The following is a 17,473-nucleotide window of genomic DNA, read 5'->3' as shown; positions in this document are numbered from 1 at the left end:
TATACTATGACATTTTTTGACCGTTTTTGACGCCATACTATACTATGATTATTTTTCACCATTTTTAAAGCCTCACTATACTATGACATTTTTTGGTGACTTTTGACAGCCCATTATACTATGACTTTTTTTCATGGTTTTTGACATTTTGTTATATGTATTAATTCTAAATTTACAGATAACTTTTACTGTTCCAAACTACATCCAGTAATGGATAACTTTGTCTATTAGTTCTTACTTCTGACATTGCTTATTACTTTTACTTCTATTAATACATCTCAAGGAAAGTTTTAATCGAAAGCACCTTGAGATAACTATGACCTGGATGAATGAGAATATTCACAGGCTTCTATTAATACAGTTTACTTTAAACCTTATTTTTATAATCCAGATTACATTTATTATTACCCTTTTCTAATTTACTGAATGCTGAACATAAACAATTGAAGGTCTGTGGCTCTGTGTTGGACAGTTGATGTTCAACTGTTTGTGAATTACCTGGAGACTTCTGTCCTGGTCTCAAAGAACTTCATTGTATGAAGACGGTCTGTGATAGTGGACGACGTCTCAGCAATCGTGGACAATGTTGTGAACGAAGTGGTGACACCTGGAGGAAACCAAAGAGAAACAGGAAAATGATAAATACACTACTACCTATTCCTCATCAACAGTTTAATCATGAAAACACAGATATATATTCAACCTTACAGCTGAACCTCAGCATTTAACAAACATTATAGGGCCGTTTCAGAAAATAAACAGTTGACTGGCATCACTTCCTGAAGAACCACCAACATCAAATATTTGGGAAAAAGTCAAATGACTGTTAAGTGTGTGTCTATCACTAATTACTGAAGTAATCATGTATGTTACTGTGAACTGCACAATAATAATAAACACTATCATTTAAGTATATTTTGAATGCAGGATTTTAACTGCGTTTGTGTATTATACTTCAGTAAAAAGTCTGAGTATTTCTTTCACCACAGACGGTCACATACTGAATCATTATTTCACATTTCAACCTTCCCCTTATTACAAAATATTTAAAATATCTTAGTTTTGCATCATTTTCGTTTAATGAATAACATTTACAAAAGGTATTAACAACCGATTATGTGAAACAGTCTTTATTTTTTGAACTTTTAATGCATTTCTGTGCTACATTTTTGGACCATTTTTCACACCTTACTATACTATGACATTCTTTGACCCCTTTCTATACTATGGCATTTTTTTCCGTTTTTGACGCCATACTATACTGTTAATTAAATTTTTGAATACAGGATTTTAACTTGTGTTGTTTATTATTCTTCAGTAAAAAGAGTATTTCTTCCACCACAGACTGTCGCATACAGAGTAGCTATTTCAAATTTCAACCTCCTTCTTTTTAACACGTATTTAAAATGTCTTTGTTTTGTGTTGTTTTCCTTTAATGAATAACAACCAAATTTACAAAAGTCTTAGCAGCATTTATTGAGAAAAATTTAAGTAAAAAAGTGTAGGACTGGTTGTTACACACTATGAAGATATTATTAAAATCACCCTCTGACCAACAGTTAAAATTAACACACTTATGAACAATGCAATACTTTATTTGTAGAACTGATATTGTTTTGTACGGTGTAATCTAGTATGTCTAACACATACACAAGATTACACAAGATTAAGAATTTCTGATCATCTGAAGTTAAGATATTTTCAGTCCTATTTTTACTGATCCTTAACAACAACAACATCCGACATTTGATGTCTTACTATACTATCACATTTTTGATGCCTTACCATTTTTACTTCTATTTTGGATTACCATTACTTCTGCATTGCTTTTATATTACAGATTACTTTTACTGTTACCTCTAATATTAGATTACTTTTCCCATTACATATTACTTTTCTAACTACACATTACTTCTAAATTTACTGATAAAGTTTACTGTTACAAACTATGTCCATTAACAGATTACTTTGACTATTACGTCTTACTTCTGATATTACTAATTACTTTTTACATTAGTTCTATTAATACAGATTACTTTTACATTATTTTTTTTATTGCAGATTACTTCTATTATTACACTTTTCTGATATACTGAATACTGAACATAGACAATGTCAGTACTCTGTGTTGGACGGTTGATGTAAAGCTGCTTGTGAATTACCTGGAGGTCTCTGTCCTGGTCTCAAAGAACTTCTTCATTGTATGAAGACTCTCTGTGATCGTGGACTACGTCTCTGTGATCGCGGACAATGTCTCTGAGATTATAGACAAAGTCTCTGTGATCATGGACAATGTCTTTGTGATCGTGGACGATGTCTCTGAGATCATAGACGGTGTCTCTGTGATCATCAACAATGTCTCCAAGATCGCGGGCAATGCCTTCAAATCGGTGACCCCCGTCTCCGCCGATTCTATCGCAAGGTCTCTACGAAGCATGGGACAATGTCTCTGATCATGGACGACGTCTCTCTCATCTTTGACAAGGTCTCTGCGATCGTGGACAATGTCTCTGATTGTGGACGATGTCTCCCTCATCCTCAACAATGTCTCTCCGATCATGGACCATGTCTCTGCGATCGTGGATGATGTTGTGGACAAAGTGGTGACACCTGGAGGAAATCAAAGAGAAACATACAAAGGAAAATGATCAATACACTACTATCTATTCCTCATCCACAGTTAAACATGAAAACATAAATAAATATTCAACATTACAGCTGCATCAGAGCATTTTACAAACATTAGAGGGCTGTTTCAGAAAATGAACAGTTGACTGTCATCACCTCCTGAAGAACCAACAACAACAAATATTTGGGAAAAAGTAAAATGATTATGAATTTTGTGTCTATCAACTAATCACTGAAGCTGTCATGTATGTTACTGTGAACTGCACAACAATAATAAACACTATCATTTAAGTACATTTTTGAATGCAGAATTTTAACTTGTGTTGTTTATCATACTTCAGTAAAAAGTCCAAGTGTTTCCTCCACCACAGTCAGTCACATACAGAATCATTAATTCACATTTCAACCTTCTTCTTATTTACAAACATTTAAAATGTTAAAAATTATTTTCATTTAATGAATAACAATCAAATTTACAAAGGTCTTAACAGCATCTTATGTGAAACATTTTAAGTAAATAAGTATAGGACTGGTTGTTACACCCTGTAAAGACATGATTAAAATCACCCTCTGACCAACAGTTAAAATTAACACTTATGAACAACTCAATCCAATATTTTATTTGTAGAACTGATATTGTTTTGTACGGTGTAGTTTAGTATGTCTAGCACATAAACAAGATTAAGAATTTCTGATCATGTACAATCAAACTGAAGTTAAGACGTTTTTCAGTCCCATTTTGACTGATCCTTTACAACAACAATAACATCTGACATTTAATACCTTACTATACTATGACATTTTTGATGCTTTACTATACTGTGACATTTTTACTTCTATTTTGGATTACTATTACTTCTGCATTGCTTTTATATTACAGATTACTTTTACTGTTACCTCTAATATTAGATTACTTTTTCCATTACACATTACTTCTAAATTTACAGATAAAGTTTACTGTTACAAACTATGTCCATTAACAGATTACTTTGACTATTACGTCTTACTTCGGATATTACTAATTACTTTTTACATTAGTTCTATTAATACAGATTACTTTTACATTATTTTTTTTATTGCAGATTACTTCTATTATTACACTTTTCTGATATACTGAATACTGAACATAGACAATGTCAGTACTCTGTGTTGGATGGTTGATGTGAAGCGGTTTGTGAATTACCTGGAGGTCTCTGTCCTGGTCTCAAAGAACTTCTTCATTGTATGAAGACTCTCTGTGATCGTGGACTACGTCTCTGCGATCGCAGACAATGTCTCTGAGATTATGGACAAAGTCTCTGTGATCATGGACAATGTCTTTGTGATCGTGGACGATGTCTCTGAGATCATAGACGGTGTCTCTGTGATCATCAACAATGTCTCCATGATCGCGGGCAATGCCTTCAAATCGGTGACCCCCGTCTCCGCCGATTCTATCGCAAGGTCTCTACGAAGCATGGGACAATGTCTCTGATCATGGACGACGTCTCTCTCATCTTTGACAAGGTCTCTGCGATCACGGACAATGTCTCTGATCGTGGACGATGTCTCCCTCATCCTCAACAATGTCTCTCCGATCATGGACCATGTCTCTGCGATCGTGGATGATGTTGTGGACAAAGTGGTGACACCTGGAGGAAATCAAAGAGAAACACACAAAAGGAAAATGATCAATACACTACTACCTATTCCTCATCCACAGTTAAACATGAAAACATAAATAAATATTCAACATTACAGCTGCATCAGAGCATTTTACAAATATTAGAGGGCTGTTTCAGAAAATGAACAGTTGACTGTCATCACCTCCTGAAGAACCAACAACAACAAATATTTGGGAAAAAATTAAATGATTATGAATTTTGTGTCTATCAACTAATCACTGAAGCTGTCATGTATGTTACTGTGAACTGCACAACAATAATAAACACTATCATTTAAGTACATTTTTTAATGCAGAATTTTAACTTGTGTTGTTTATCATACTTCAGTAAAAAGTCCAAGTATTTCCTCCACCACAGTCAGTCACATACAGAATCATTAATTCACATTTCAACCTTCTTCTTATTTACAAACATTTAAAATGTTAAAAATTATTTTCATTTAATGAATAACAATCAAATTTACAAAGGTCTTAACAGCATCTTATGTGAAACATTTTAAGTAAATAAGTATAGGACTGGTTGTTACACCCTGTAAAGACATGATTAATATCAACCTCTGACCAACAGTTAAAATTAACACTTATGAACAACTCAATCCAATATTTTATTTGTAGAATTGATATTGTTTTGTACGGTGTAGTCTAGTATGTCTAGCACATAAACAAGATTAAGAATTTCTGATCATGTATAATCAAACTGAAGTTAAGACGTTTTTCAGTCCCATTTTGACTGATCCTTTACAACAACAATAACATCTGACATTTAATACCTTACTATACTATGACATTTTTGATGCTTTACTATACTGTGACATTTTTACTTCTATTTTGGATTACTATTACTTCTGCATTGCTTTTATATTACAGATTACTTTTACTGTTACCTCTAATATTAGATTACTTTTCCCATTACATATTACTTTTCTAATTACACATTACTTCTAAATTTACAGATTAAGTTTACTGTTACAAACTATGTCCATTAACAGATTACTTTGACTATTACGTCTTACTTCTGATATTACTAATTACTTTTTACATTAGTTCTATTAATACAGATTACTTTTACATTATTTTTTTTATTGCAGATTACTTCTATTATTACACTTTTCTGATATACTGAATACTGAACATAGACAATGTCAGTACTCTGTGTTGGACGGTTGATGTAAAGTGGTTTGTGAATTACCTGGAGGCCTCTGTCCTGGTCTCAAAGAACTTCTTCATTGTATGAAGACTCTCTGTGATCGTGGACTACGTCTCTGCGATCGCGGACAATGTCTCTGAGATTATGGACAAAGTCTCTGTGATCATGGACAATGTCTTTGTGATCGTGGACGATGTCTCTGAGATCATAGACGGTGTCTCTGTGATCATCAACAATGTCTCCAAGATCGCGGGCAATGCCTTCAAATCGGTGACCCCCGTCTCCGCCGATTCTATCGCAAGGTCTCTACGAAGCATGGGACAATGTCTCTGATCATGGACGACGTCTCTCTCATCTTTGACAAGGTCTCTGCGATCGTGGACAATGTCTCTGATTGTGGACGATGTCTCCCTCATCCTCAACAATGTCTCTCCGATCATGGACCATGTCTCTGCGATCGTGGATGATGTTGTGGACAAAATGGTGACACCTGGAGGAAATCAAAGAGAAACACACAAAAGGAAAATGATCAATACACTACTACCTATTCCTCATCCACAGTTAAACATGAAAACATAAATAAATATTCAACATTACAGCTGCATCAGAGCATTTTACAAACATTAGAGGCCTGTTTTAGAAAATGAACAGTTGACTGTCATCACCTCCTGAAGAACCAACAATTATTATTTACAAACAATTTAAAATGTTAAAAATTATTTTCATTTAATTAATAACAATCAAATTTACAAAGGTCTTAACAGCATCTTATGTGAAAGATTTTAAGTAAATAAGTGTAGGACTGGTTGTTACACACTGTAAAGATATTTTTTAAATCACCACACTTTGGAACAAGTCACTCCAGTATTTTATTTGTAGAATTGGTAGTTTTGTATGCTGTAGTCTAGTATGTCTAGCACATACACATATTTAAGAATTTCTGATCATGTACAATCAAACTGAAGTTACGTCCCATTTTAACTGATCCTTAATAATAACAACCCAAGACAGAAAATTTAGCATTTGTTGGTTCTGATGTATTTGATAGTGTTTGGTGAGAAGGTGAGGAGCGCTACAGTCAATTTGTCCATAGACTAAACATTGACAACTACTGATACATATTTTTTTAAACCAAGAAAGCCAAGTATTTGCTTCAAGACAGAGGCTTGAGAGGTGTGGATTTAATAATTTTCTTTGTTATATGATTAATAGTAAATACTGTTGATTAAGTAAAACAAGACACTGAAAACATCACCTTGAGCTCTGAGCAATTACAGTTAGTATTGTTTTCTGATTTAATATATACGATTAATCAGTTCTTATTATATTCAGTACTAAATTCATTAAATACCAAAGTTTGAGTTTGGATTTACCCAGTAACATTATACATAAAAAAAAAACAAACAAAGAAGAAAAAAAAAACAAAAAACAAAAGCAATTGCTGATCAATAATTCAGCTCATCAACACATATTTTTCAGACTGGGTGAATGTTTCGGACACATACTTGTTTGTCTGTAAGGTGATGTTGGTGTGACAGACACTCTAATTCTGGACATTAAAATTGATGGATGCAGTGAAATAAAAATACAAGCTCTAAACCCATGTCTCTGTGCTAATAGTTTGACATTTTGGTAAATACGCACAGATATGAGGGTACAGTCAGCAGCTGATTAGCTTAGCTTAGTAGGAACAGTTAACCTGCTCCATGAAGTCAATGTCACTCCCATTAATTTCTATGAAATATCCATGTTCCAGTTACATCCTGAACCGACTGACCAGAAGTACCAATCCACAATGTTGTCAGACACTTTTAACAACAACCTGAGTCAGTAGAAAAAAAGAAGCACTTTACTGGACATACTATGTGGACAATTGCACTGTTTGCAGTTGCTGGGTTCACTGTTTTTGCTCAGTACCGCAGCTTTTCCAAAGATTTTTCTCCCTATCAATCACTTATACCCAAAAACATGGTAAAATAAGGCCCAAGTTCAAAAACACTGCTTATTTATCATTTATTAAGAATAAAATAAAAAAACACTTGCTGCTTGTCTGTTTTATCATTTATCTTTTTTTATTATTATTTTCTTAGTGTTCATTAAAAAAAGATTAAAGTTTTAGATTTTATAGGCAGCACGACTGCAAACAAATCAAAGGAAATATAAAAATTGGTATGATGAGACTATGTCAACTTGATCTCAAAAACTGTGCAGCATGAACCAGCTTTATACATGTACAGAGATGAGAGGAGAGAGACTGGAGGGAAATACAATAAATGGAGTTTCTGGTGAGTTCAGAGATCAGTCAGAGGCAGAGCCGAAAACACAGACATGCCAGCTGCTAACATCTGTACAGTTTGAACCATGATTGGATTACGGGGCAGTTAAGGTTAAGGAGAAACCAAACACAGACAAGCTCAAGGTCACGGACAATGGAACAATGAAGATCTATACCATTTAAGATAAGATAATCCTTTATTTATCCCACAATGGGGAAATTTATATTGTTGCAGCAGCATAAGTGATTGAAAAAATAAGATAAGGCTATAAAAATATACACAACAGTATAAACATGAGAATGTAGTAAAAAATATTAACAGAAGAGCAATAATCACAGGACTTTATACATAGAGACTTTCATGGTGATCCTTCCTCAAGTTGTTCACCAAAAATGACAAATATCAGTCTAATGATGGCACCAGAGGAAATGTCAGGGGTAGAGATCGACATTTGAAGAAATGTACTTGATCAATCATCCAGAAAATTTATTTCAATTAAGTGTGTTTTTCTCAATCAAATCTTTTTACCAAAAAGAAATTATAGTCCAACAACAATCCTAGTAAATAAAGCCTTAAAAAATATATAATTCTATCCATCTATCTATCTATCTATCTATCTATCTATCTATATATGCTCATAAAGGCATTAATTGATTGATTGGTGATGAATTATGCCCATTGGTAGTCAGGAGATCCCCAAAATCACTAGGTTTCATCCTCTGGAGACATCAAATGTCTGAATAAAATTTCACATCAATCTATGAAGTTATTTCAGTCTGGACAAAGGTGGTGGACTGACTATGACCCCTAGTATGGCTGATAATCAAAAGATGAACTAATGTCAAAATCATTAGTTTCAGTCCTGGTGTTTCTCATTGTTTCTTTGGAAGAAACTGAAACATCACAGACATCTGTTAAAGCCAAAGACTCATCATCATCTGATCCTGCTGCTGTTTCAATAAAAAAACATGGCGTTCTGATCCTTTGTTGGCCTTGCCTTCATTTCTCTGCTGCCAGATCAGATTTTTTCTCCTGTTTTATTTACATGAAAACCATAGAAATCTGCTGCAGTCTTCACTCTGATTGTAGTTGATGTGTCTGTGTCTCTCCTACATCTGCTCCTCTCCCATTTCTGTTTTTTCACGTGGCTGTCTAAACAGAAGAAATGTGTTTTGTTTACACAGCCAGCAGGTTTTTTTTTCTTTATCTGTGAAAGCAGCCATATTGTTTATGATGGAAGGAACCAGTTTGTCTCTTCTTCTCCTTCCTCTTCTCAGCTCCTCTGCTCAAATCTTCAGGCAGAGGACAAGATCATTGTTACTCTGCCGAGTCTACCGCTGGCTCGCACTGAAAAACCCAAAATGCTTCCTCTCTCTGTAGACCTCCACTTTAAATAGCTCTCCTTCCCTGCTGCCGACATTCAAGACACAAAAACACAAGCCTGACCTCCTCCCTCTGCTGTCCATGTGGCTGTCTGACAGTTTATTTCCCTGACAGCTCAGCAGAAAAAAAGCAGTTCACACAAGGTACATAGAGCAGTATAACTCTACATTTGAACCACACTGAGATTAGAGTATCTGTGATGAGGTAACCTTTCCAAAACAGAGAGCAAGCAGTTGTGGAGGTTACTGTTCCGGCTGTTTCTCCGCCTGCTGAGCTCCCTTCCCCCAACACACAAAGAGCTGAGCTGCAGCGCTAGCTGCAGAGCAGAGCAGCTTGGAAATGGTTTTGCCTGAGAAGCAACGCTGAGGGGGTAGTAAAGGAGGCGGGGGGGGGGGGGGGGGGGGGGGGGTGAAGACCAGAGACCCTGACCTCCAGTGCTGCAGGCTGGCTGGCGGTTTGCTGCCACTGCAGACCTCATTTAAAACCAGTGTTGTTGGTTCACATCTGACCTCCTCTCTGATGAATCGTGTCCTGATGTGATCTGAGACAACACTCGGTCCATGTTAGAGAGCTGGAAGTGACAGCTGGTTACAGTGGAGAGGAAATCCAAGGACCATTTCTACCAGTCAGTTTCTCATGAGGCTGAAGCCTGCAGTCACATTTGTGATTAACGCATAATTTACCTACTCAGCTCTGATTGGGTAGTAATTTTCTTTCTTTGGCCAGAGGCATCATCTTCTGTCCATCCCGACTCACAGACTGATTGACTGCATCTGAACCGGTTGGCGGAGGCGTACAACCACAAGGCAGTAAATTTTAGTGGCATTATTTTTACTTAACTGAGTGAAGTAGAAAACAGCGCGGTTTCAGTTTTGTCAGAGAGTCAATACTAGTGCTACAGGTTGGTGACCATGCACATAAAGTTGTTAATTTCACCGCACCACACCACTGGACAAGCACACACAGTATCTCAGGAGTGAGAATCATAAAGTCCACTCCTTCGTAAGGTCTGAATCCTGTCAACTGAGAAAACAGATCCATCGGAAACCGGAAGCTCCACTCCAGAAGGATCACAGAAAACCACAGTATGTGGGGAAATTACAGGACAAGGTCATCCAGCTAGACTCTTTGAAGAGTGACTAATGGGTGATTGCCTGATCAATAAAGCATCATAACAGATGGCTGGGTGTTACCATTTTTCAGGCTCAAGCAGAGAAAACAAAGCATTATATTTCTGGAGGCACAGAGGTAAAGCCTATTCTTCAGTGAAGAGGCATCAGATTTCTAAAAAAACCCCTGGGGATTAAGTCTTCAGTGACTTCCCCGGAACTGAGCTATCACAGATTTCACTTCCCTGTGAGAACAGATGAACTGATAAACCGAATGCAACAGTTTGGTGGGAGCCCAACCAGTCATGACAAGTGTACAGTTTAGATCTACTGCTTTTTGACCAGAGACCAAGAACCTTCAGAGGAATCGTTATCTACAGAGAAACCAGGCACTAAATCTAGTTCCTCTGCTATAGTTTGGTTCCAAAAAGTCCCTGCTCTGGTGGCTGGTACTTTCCGATGCTTCAGTAACTATCAGGGCAGAGTTTGCAGGGCTGAACTTCGAACACAGGAACTGTGACTGCTTCAACAGGTATACATTTAAAGATAAACAAGCACTGGGTGTCACTACAATCAATATTAGGGCAAGAGGCAGACATTTCTTGCAATGGTTATGGAGGTTAAAAAAAGCAGACCATTTACCTGCGTGAATATATTGGCAATGGTTGTAGAGCTAACTGTAAATAGATTTTGAATTTGCACAGGTCATTACAGTCAGAATATTACATTTTTTCACATTTCTGACAAGATGAAGGAGCAAGTAGCATCGTAGTAGTTACTTCGTCCAAGTTGGTTAAAAAAAATCCCATCCAAAACTACTTAACTTGACACACCATTGTTATAAATCTTATGAGTGGGGATAATAGATGTAGAAGCTGCAAAAACAATAAGAAGTTACAAAGGTCAAAAGGAACCGGTAATGGAAGGGATCTCTGTAAATAAATAAATTCATTAACTGGTATCACTACTCCAATTGTAGTTAATTGGACTCCAGAAATATAAACCACCAACATGGGTAGAAGCAATAATCTCAGGGTTTCGAAAACCACACAACAATAAAGATGCAAATAACAGACCAATGTCAATACTTCACACAGATTACAAATTCTATATGTCAGATATCTTCAAAAGATTAAATACTTTTTGACCAGAACTAATAGATGAAGATCAAACCGGACGACATCTTGAGCACAAAGATGTCTCTTGGTGAGTAAGAATTAAAATATTATATGAAGAGCTCTCAGCTGGAATAAAAATAAATTAAAACTTGACTAAATAAAATTAGGCTGCAAAGATCCATCATGACCAGCTCAAGCAGTTTGGCAAAGAACTTAAGGGAGTCACAATAAAAGTAAAGGATGACACTCAACATTATGCTGATGATGTGACAATTTTCCTCAACAACTAGACACAATGTTTCCTGTAATGATGAAGCTCCTTGAAACATACAGATATTTGTCAGGATATAGGATATATATATGCTAGATATATATCCTTTCTGAAAATCCAGATCCTTACAATCAATCATATACCATCAATAGTAATTCAGGAATCCTATAAACATAATTGGGATCTAAGATCTATTAAATGTTTGTGGGTGACAATAACTCAAGATCTCTCTGACATATTTAAAGCAAATTACAAAAAAAAGGATAAAACAACACATAGAGAAAGATGAGGGAAAGATGGCATCTACCATTATTTTAATTCAAGAATTGACATAATTAAAATGAATGTGCTTTCAATCATCCCTCAAAACCAATTGATAATGTGGGACATAATCACATATTCATATCATTTGGAGCAGCAAAAGGCCTAGAGTCAGGTTTGAAACTCTCCAGCTATCCAAAACGGATGGAATATTTTTACATGGAAACAGTTTGAAAAGGAAACATACCAAAAGCCAATTCAAAACACCATTGAAGATAAAGATCTTATAAAGATAATGAAAGTTAAAAAATGACATGAATCCAACAAGAGTTCATATGTTACATTCAGAATAGATTAGATTTAAAATGAACAGCATACAAAAACAAGCCCAATATGATCAAAGGAGGAGGAGAGGTGGAGAGTTTCCAAATTTTGTCAGCATTTCCAGCACTTGCATCAATGCAGTAAATGTCCTCAAGAATTGTGCAAGCTGTCATTAGATTCTTATCAGTTTTAAAGAATGTTCTGATAAACAAACAGAAGCTGATAATTTTATTGCTCATACTGAGCATGTGACTGCAGCTGCTCTGTGGTGGGAAAATCATAACTGAGGTCATCTAACAAACATTCCTGAAGGTTGAAGACACAGAAAAGACCAGTATATCCTGTTTTGAAAACACGAGTCAGAGAGGTCAACAAACAGTTTACTATCACACCAGTTTTACTGCAGATGAATCATTTGCTGGTTTGTTTCAGGCAGTAAGCAGAGCCAGAGGTTCAGGTTTTGGCTTGAATTTCAGCCATTTCAGTCCTGGTTTATCACCAGTGCTATGGGCTCGACCCCAGTATCCAGAATGAGATTTTTGCAAATTGGACACAAACCATGAAATGTGACTTTGTATAGACACGTCTTAGTCAGGATGCACTCAAACCAGATTGTCTTTTGCATCACTTTCCCCATGACAAACAAAAACAACGTCACATCCACATTGACGGAGTGAGCAGAATCCATGCAGCTAGCGCTATCAGAGAGTATAGTTTCTTAGTATAGCTTAATGGCATCAGAAGACACAACTTGACAGTGCAATTGTTTGGAAGGCAATGATGGACATTTACTTTTCATCCATCCATGTTAAGAGGCCGGGTCACCACCTTAGCTACGCCTAATTGCATTACCACAGCAACCTATACAGGTAGTTGGTGATGTCTGGGCAACTGCCAAACCTAAAGTTACAACCACCTCAAGAAACTGGGAAGAATTACAAATGAGTTCCACCTTTAAATGTTTTAAGCACTTTTGTAAAGCTTTTGCCAAGAGCCATGTCATAGAACCTGCTATATGAAAAAATATACACTTTATTAGGCACACCTCCTACAACTAATGCAGGCTGCTACAACATTCCTGCAGTAAATCCTGACTTCATGTGGGTTATGATGTTTTGCAGTTTGTGGTGCTTTTGAACTGTGTTGTATTACACAGAGATGTGAGTCTGTTATTTAACCTCTCCCCACTGAAAATATTTAGAATTAGAAACATCTGTCAATATAACACAACACAGTTCAAAAGCTCCATGAACATCAGCCTCCAAATGACTTTACAGTTGAATCAGCACTTCTCTACAACTGGAACTCAGAACTGGGTGCAGTTACCTGGTCCTGGAACATAAAATGATAAGATGATTCCTTACTGTTAAAGATCAGCTTTAAACAAACACTAGCAGATGTAGCTACGGTACAACCAGATGGCCTGCAGGTTACCCAGACTTGCTGTAGCCTGCTGATTTCAATAAATTGTTAAACACACCACTTCAAGCACCTCCAGAGCATTGAGGAGGCAAAAGACGTCCACGTGAGGCTGAAATTAAGACCAGAAGCAGACCAGCTGCCAAATCTGAGACTCAAACCTGACCTGAGGCTGACCGTTAGCTTGCCAAGCTAATGCAAAGCACTAGTTTTTCCTCTTTCCACTCATTATGAGTCTACTTCCATCAACTGGCTCAGTCACATAAAGAGAATAAGATATTTCTCAACAAACCCGACCTGAAGCCCCAGTCTCGTGGCAGAACTGTGAGGCCAGAGAGTGAAACACAATCTGTGAACGTAGCTGTGCTGCAGAGAAACTATGAGAGCTGGGAAAAGACAGCACATTTCATTTAATGCTGCAGGAGGTCTGAGAGATTTCTGTGGACGTTCTGACAGATTTTCTTACTCTGACTCTGGATTTCCATTACAACCCACTGTAACTGCTGTGAATCAAAGATCAAAAAACCAGCAAGCTGAGCATCTTGCTTTGCTCAACATGCCGCCCCCTCTGCTCTGAAATGTCACTAATTCCCCCCCCCCCCGGCTCAGATATCTGGTCCTCCACCTGCTCCACCTCTCACAGCAGATGTGTCGCTGAGCACTGACGTACAGCTCTGAGCTCTGAAACAATAAAAACACCCCAGTGTGACCCAGGGCCCCTGTCCAACTCCAGACCCCCACCCCCGAATCACCAGCAACACCCCAGATACAGGGTCAACAGACTACACCGAGAGAACGGGCGGTGAGGCTGTCACCTTGGTAACGAGATTCACATCAGCAGGATGGTTGAACAGTGTTTGGACCGGTCGCAGGAGGAAAACAAAGACAAACGCAGCAGAGTTGATGTGATGCAAATAAAACAAACTCATCAGCCACTGGTTGGGACTGTTCCTTTTAAAGGATTAGTTTACCCAAATTTTACCTCTCACCCTTAGTGGTACCTAACCTCTGAAGATTTATCTAAAAACCTGGGAAAATAAAACAAAAAAATATCTGCATGGTTGGACATGACTTGGGTTATGTGAGGAAATATTACTACTATTAAAATTTGGATTTTCACAGCTGTACGCAACCAAGTTTAGGTACTTTTAGAATTGTGATTTATGGAAGGAAAGGAATTGTCCCAAATGAAGGTTGAGACCTGATGTCTGGCTTCTGGTAGATTATTAAAAATGAGTTGGAAAGAGGAAGAGCATTTAGGCAGGAGCACAGGCTGTAAGCACTGTACTTAAGAATCATTTTAAGGCACTAGTTTCTATTTTAAGCTACCTGATCATTCTTCTTCACTACAATTCAAAACGAAATACTACACAGATGGAGTTAATAGTTTTTGGATTTAAATTTCACATTAAAAACATAATAACAAATTTAATCCGGTGGTTTTCAGTCTTTTTGGCTTGTGACCCCTGTAATAAATCAGTGCCTAGTTGGGGTTCCAACACCTGAAAACAAATCACAACTTAGTTTTTTCCTCTGTCCTTTCCCATTAATCATCTCCTGACTCCTGAGATTTATCTTGTGAACCTTTGGGGCGGGGCAACAACAAAAAGCTGCTTACACACTGATGCATCAGTATCAATAATGTATTTTATTGTATGATTGCAGTCTCAAAGGATAACTTTTACTTGTGATACTTTAAGTAAACCTGTTTTGGTGTGTAAACATTTATTCAAACAAGACTAAGAGCCTACAGGCAGCTGACAATCAACCAACAGACTACAAACAAACATTAAGACATTTGCCAGTAACATTTGGTACACTAAAGAGCCTCAGCAGGCACAACTACTTCACTGTCCATGCAAACAAGCAACAATCTTCATAACAACAGCTGCACAGTAAGTAAACACACAGGAAATGTGTAACTCACGGTATGAGAACAGTCGATCTTCTCTTCCTTCGTGGTGGCAAAGTGGTGGATGTCCAGGAAGTAAATGTCCATCTGCACTTGCTGTCAGCCGTTACTCCTCATCTCCTCCATGTACTGCTGAATGACACAAAGAAACGAATATTACTAACAATACTGAAAGACTACAAAGGTTTTATCTCTCGGGTTGTTTTGATTTTAACGACTCTGTTGACTTACTATAACGAGGCCAGGGAACGACAATCTTTTACATCCTTTTTTTAAAATAGAAATTTGACGATTCACAACAACAGTGACCACACCTGCAAAATGTCTGCTAATGAACTTCACCTGGATTCCACTTCCACAGATCTGAATGACAGAAAGGCGCCCAATCAGAGCCCAGAACCCGCCCTCTCGTCGTAAATATTCCTAATAATTTTAATTTAAGGAGGAATTAAATCTCAAAATAATTAAATAATTCATCTAATTTGGTGTATTTATCTGATTAAGTCTCCACTCACATATGAACAGATAACCGGTAGTTTAATGTCGCCATATCGATCCGGTAACCCGTTTTATTTTTTTGTTTGTTTTAGCAATATTTGTTTATATTCTGGAAAATTAACTATGCCGATTAATTGAACCCCTTGTGCTACGCACCATTGAACGTATTCTCAACTGTAAAAATAAATTATTTTAATATTGAGGAAAATGTGGGGGAAAAACATAATTCTCAGGCAAGTTCTGTGACTATTAAGAGCTACAATTTCCAGGCGGATTTAGCGATGGACGTCGGATTTAGTGATGACACAGAGAACTGTAAATCACGCTGAATACAAACATATGTGTATCACGTCTGTGTGTTCGGTGTTTGACTGGGTTATGACGGATCTTAGACACAAACCGAGCCTTCAAGGATTAAAAGAGGTTTGTACCTTTACAGTCTCGATGAGCTGCGTCATTGTCACTGAGCAGCTGTTGATGGTGTTGATAAGAAGGGAAACTACAACAGAAACAACGCCGAGATGGGAAAGAGTCCGATAATTTTCCACCCGAGTTTCAGTCGCATGTGGCAGTCTCTCAGCGACGTGCCGCTCATTTTCCCACTGAGTTCCTGTTGTTCTTCTTCTTTGCATTTTTTGGGGTTGCAATACCATCTTTTGGGTGCATACCGCCACCTACCGTACCAGAGTATGTAGAATAAGATCTCGTTTACTGGTGGTCATACTTTGGCAATATATTACATATCACTGAGATACAACAAATTAAAAAAGACTATGTTATATTGAACAATCCTGTGTTAACAAAGAAATCTACTACCCATCTCTAAATTTCCCTCTCCTTAACTCCATTTGTTACCTTCCAAATCTCATCCTGTCTCACTCTTTGTTGCAAACCTAAGCCTTCTTTGTTATATTTTATACCACGACTGATGCTTCTTAATACTGTTATGCCACTATTGTAGCTCCACTGTAACAGACAGGACTGTCACCAGTACCACCCACTGATGAATATGCAAATTTGGTGGAAAAAAAGACAAGGTTGGACAAAATATTGTTCTGTTATACATCTGCTGTATTAGTGTGTTAGTTAATTGTGAGAAACAAAAAGTTTTAACCATGACAGCAGCCATCCAGAAAATGTTTTTGAAAAATGTTATGATGTCACAGTGAAGTTGACTTTTGACTTATGGATTCAAAATGTCATCATTTCATCCTATTTAATAATTGTGTGAAATTCTGTCATAATTTAAGGATGATTTATTGACTAATGGTCAAAAAGTCTGTTTTGTAAGGTCACAGTGACTTGGACATTTGATCTCCAAAACCTAAATCAGTTCATCCTTGAGTTTAAGTGAGATACTGAGTTCACAAGAATTAAACAAACTGACAAATCCATGATTTTAATCTCTGAATATTTTCTTTTAGGTTTCTACAACATGAAATCCTTAGCTTCAGTTTGATGTTA

The 17,473-nt window shown here is 37.0% G+C and overlaps 1 long non-coding RNA gene across 2 annotated transcripts in view; it reads right to left on the bottom strand.

The window, feature by feature from the left end:
• LOC127143137 (uncharacterized) overlaps positions 1-15,637 on the bottom strand; it is a 39,923-nt gene extending 24,286 nt beyond the window's left edge. Inside the window, exons 1-4 of one of the 2 annotated variants that reach the window (XR_007814355.1) lie at positions 15,527-15,637; positions 5,481-5,928; positions 3,812-4,259; positions 499-607 (exon numbers count right to left, since the gene is read on the bottom strand). This is a non-coding gene — a long non-coding RNA (uncharacterized LOC127143137). Of the gene's footprint in view, positions 1-498; positions 608-2,162; positions 2,611-3,811; positions 4,260-5,480; positions 5,929-15,526 lie in introns of both variants that reach the window. The other variant, XR_007814356.1, reaches the window with a different exon arrangement.
• Positions 15,638-17,473: the final 1,836 nt, after the last annotated feature.

The sequence above is a fragment of the Lates calcarifer genome, linkage group LG12, assembly GCF_001640805.2.
Source record: "Lates calcarifer isolate ASB-BC8 linkage group LG12, TLL_Latcal_v3, whole genome shotgun sequence".
In the NCBI taxonomy this organism is placed as follows: Eukaryota; Metazoa; Chordata; class Actinopteri; family Centropomidae; genus Lates; species Lates calcarifer.
The sequence above is the reverse complement of the archived record's forward strand: the minus strand, read 5'-3'. Positions and strand labels throughout refer to the sequence as shown.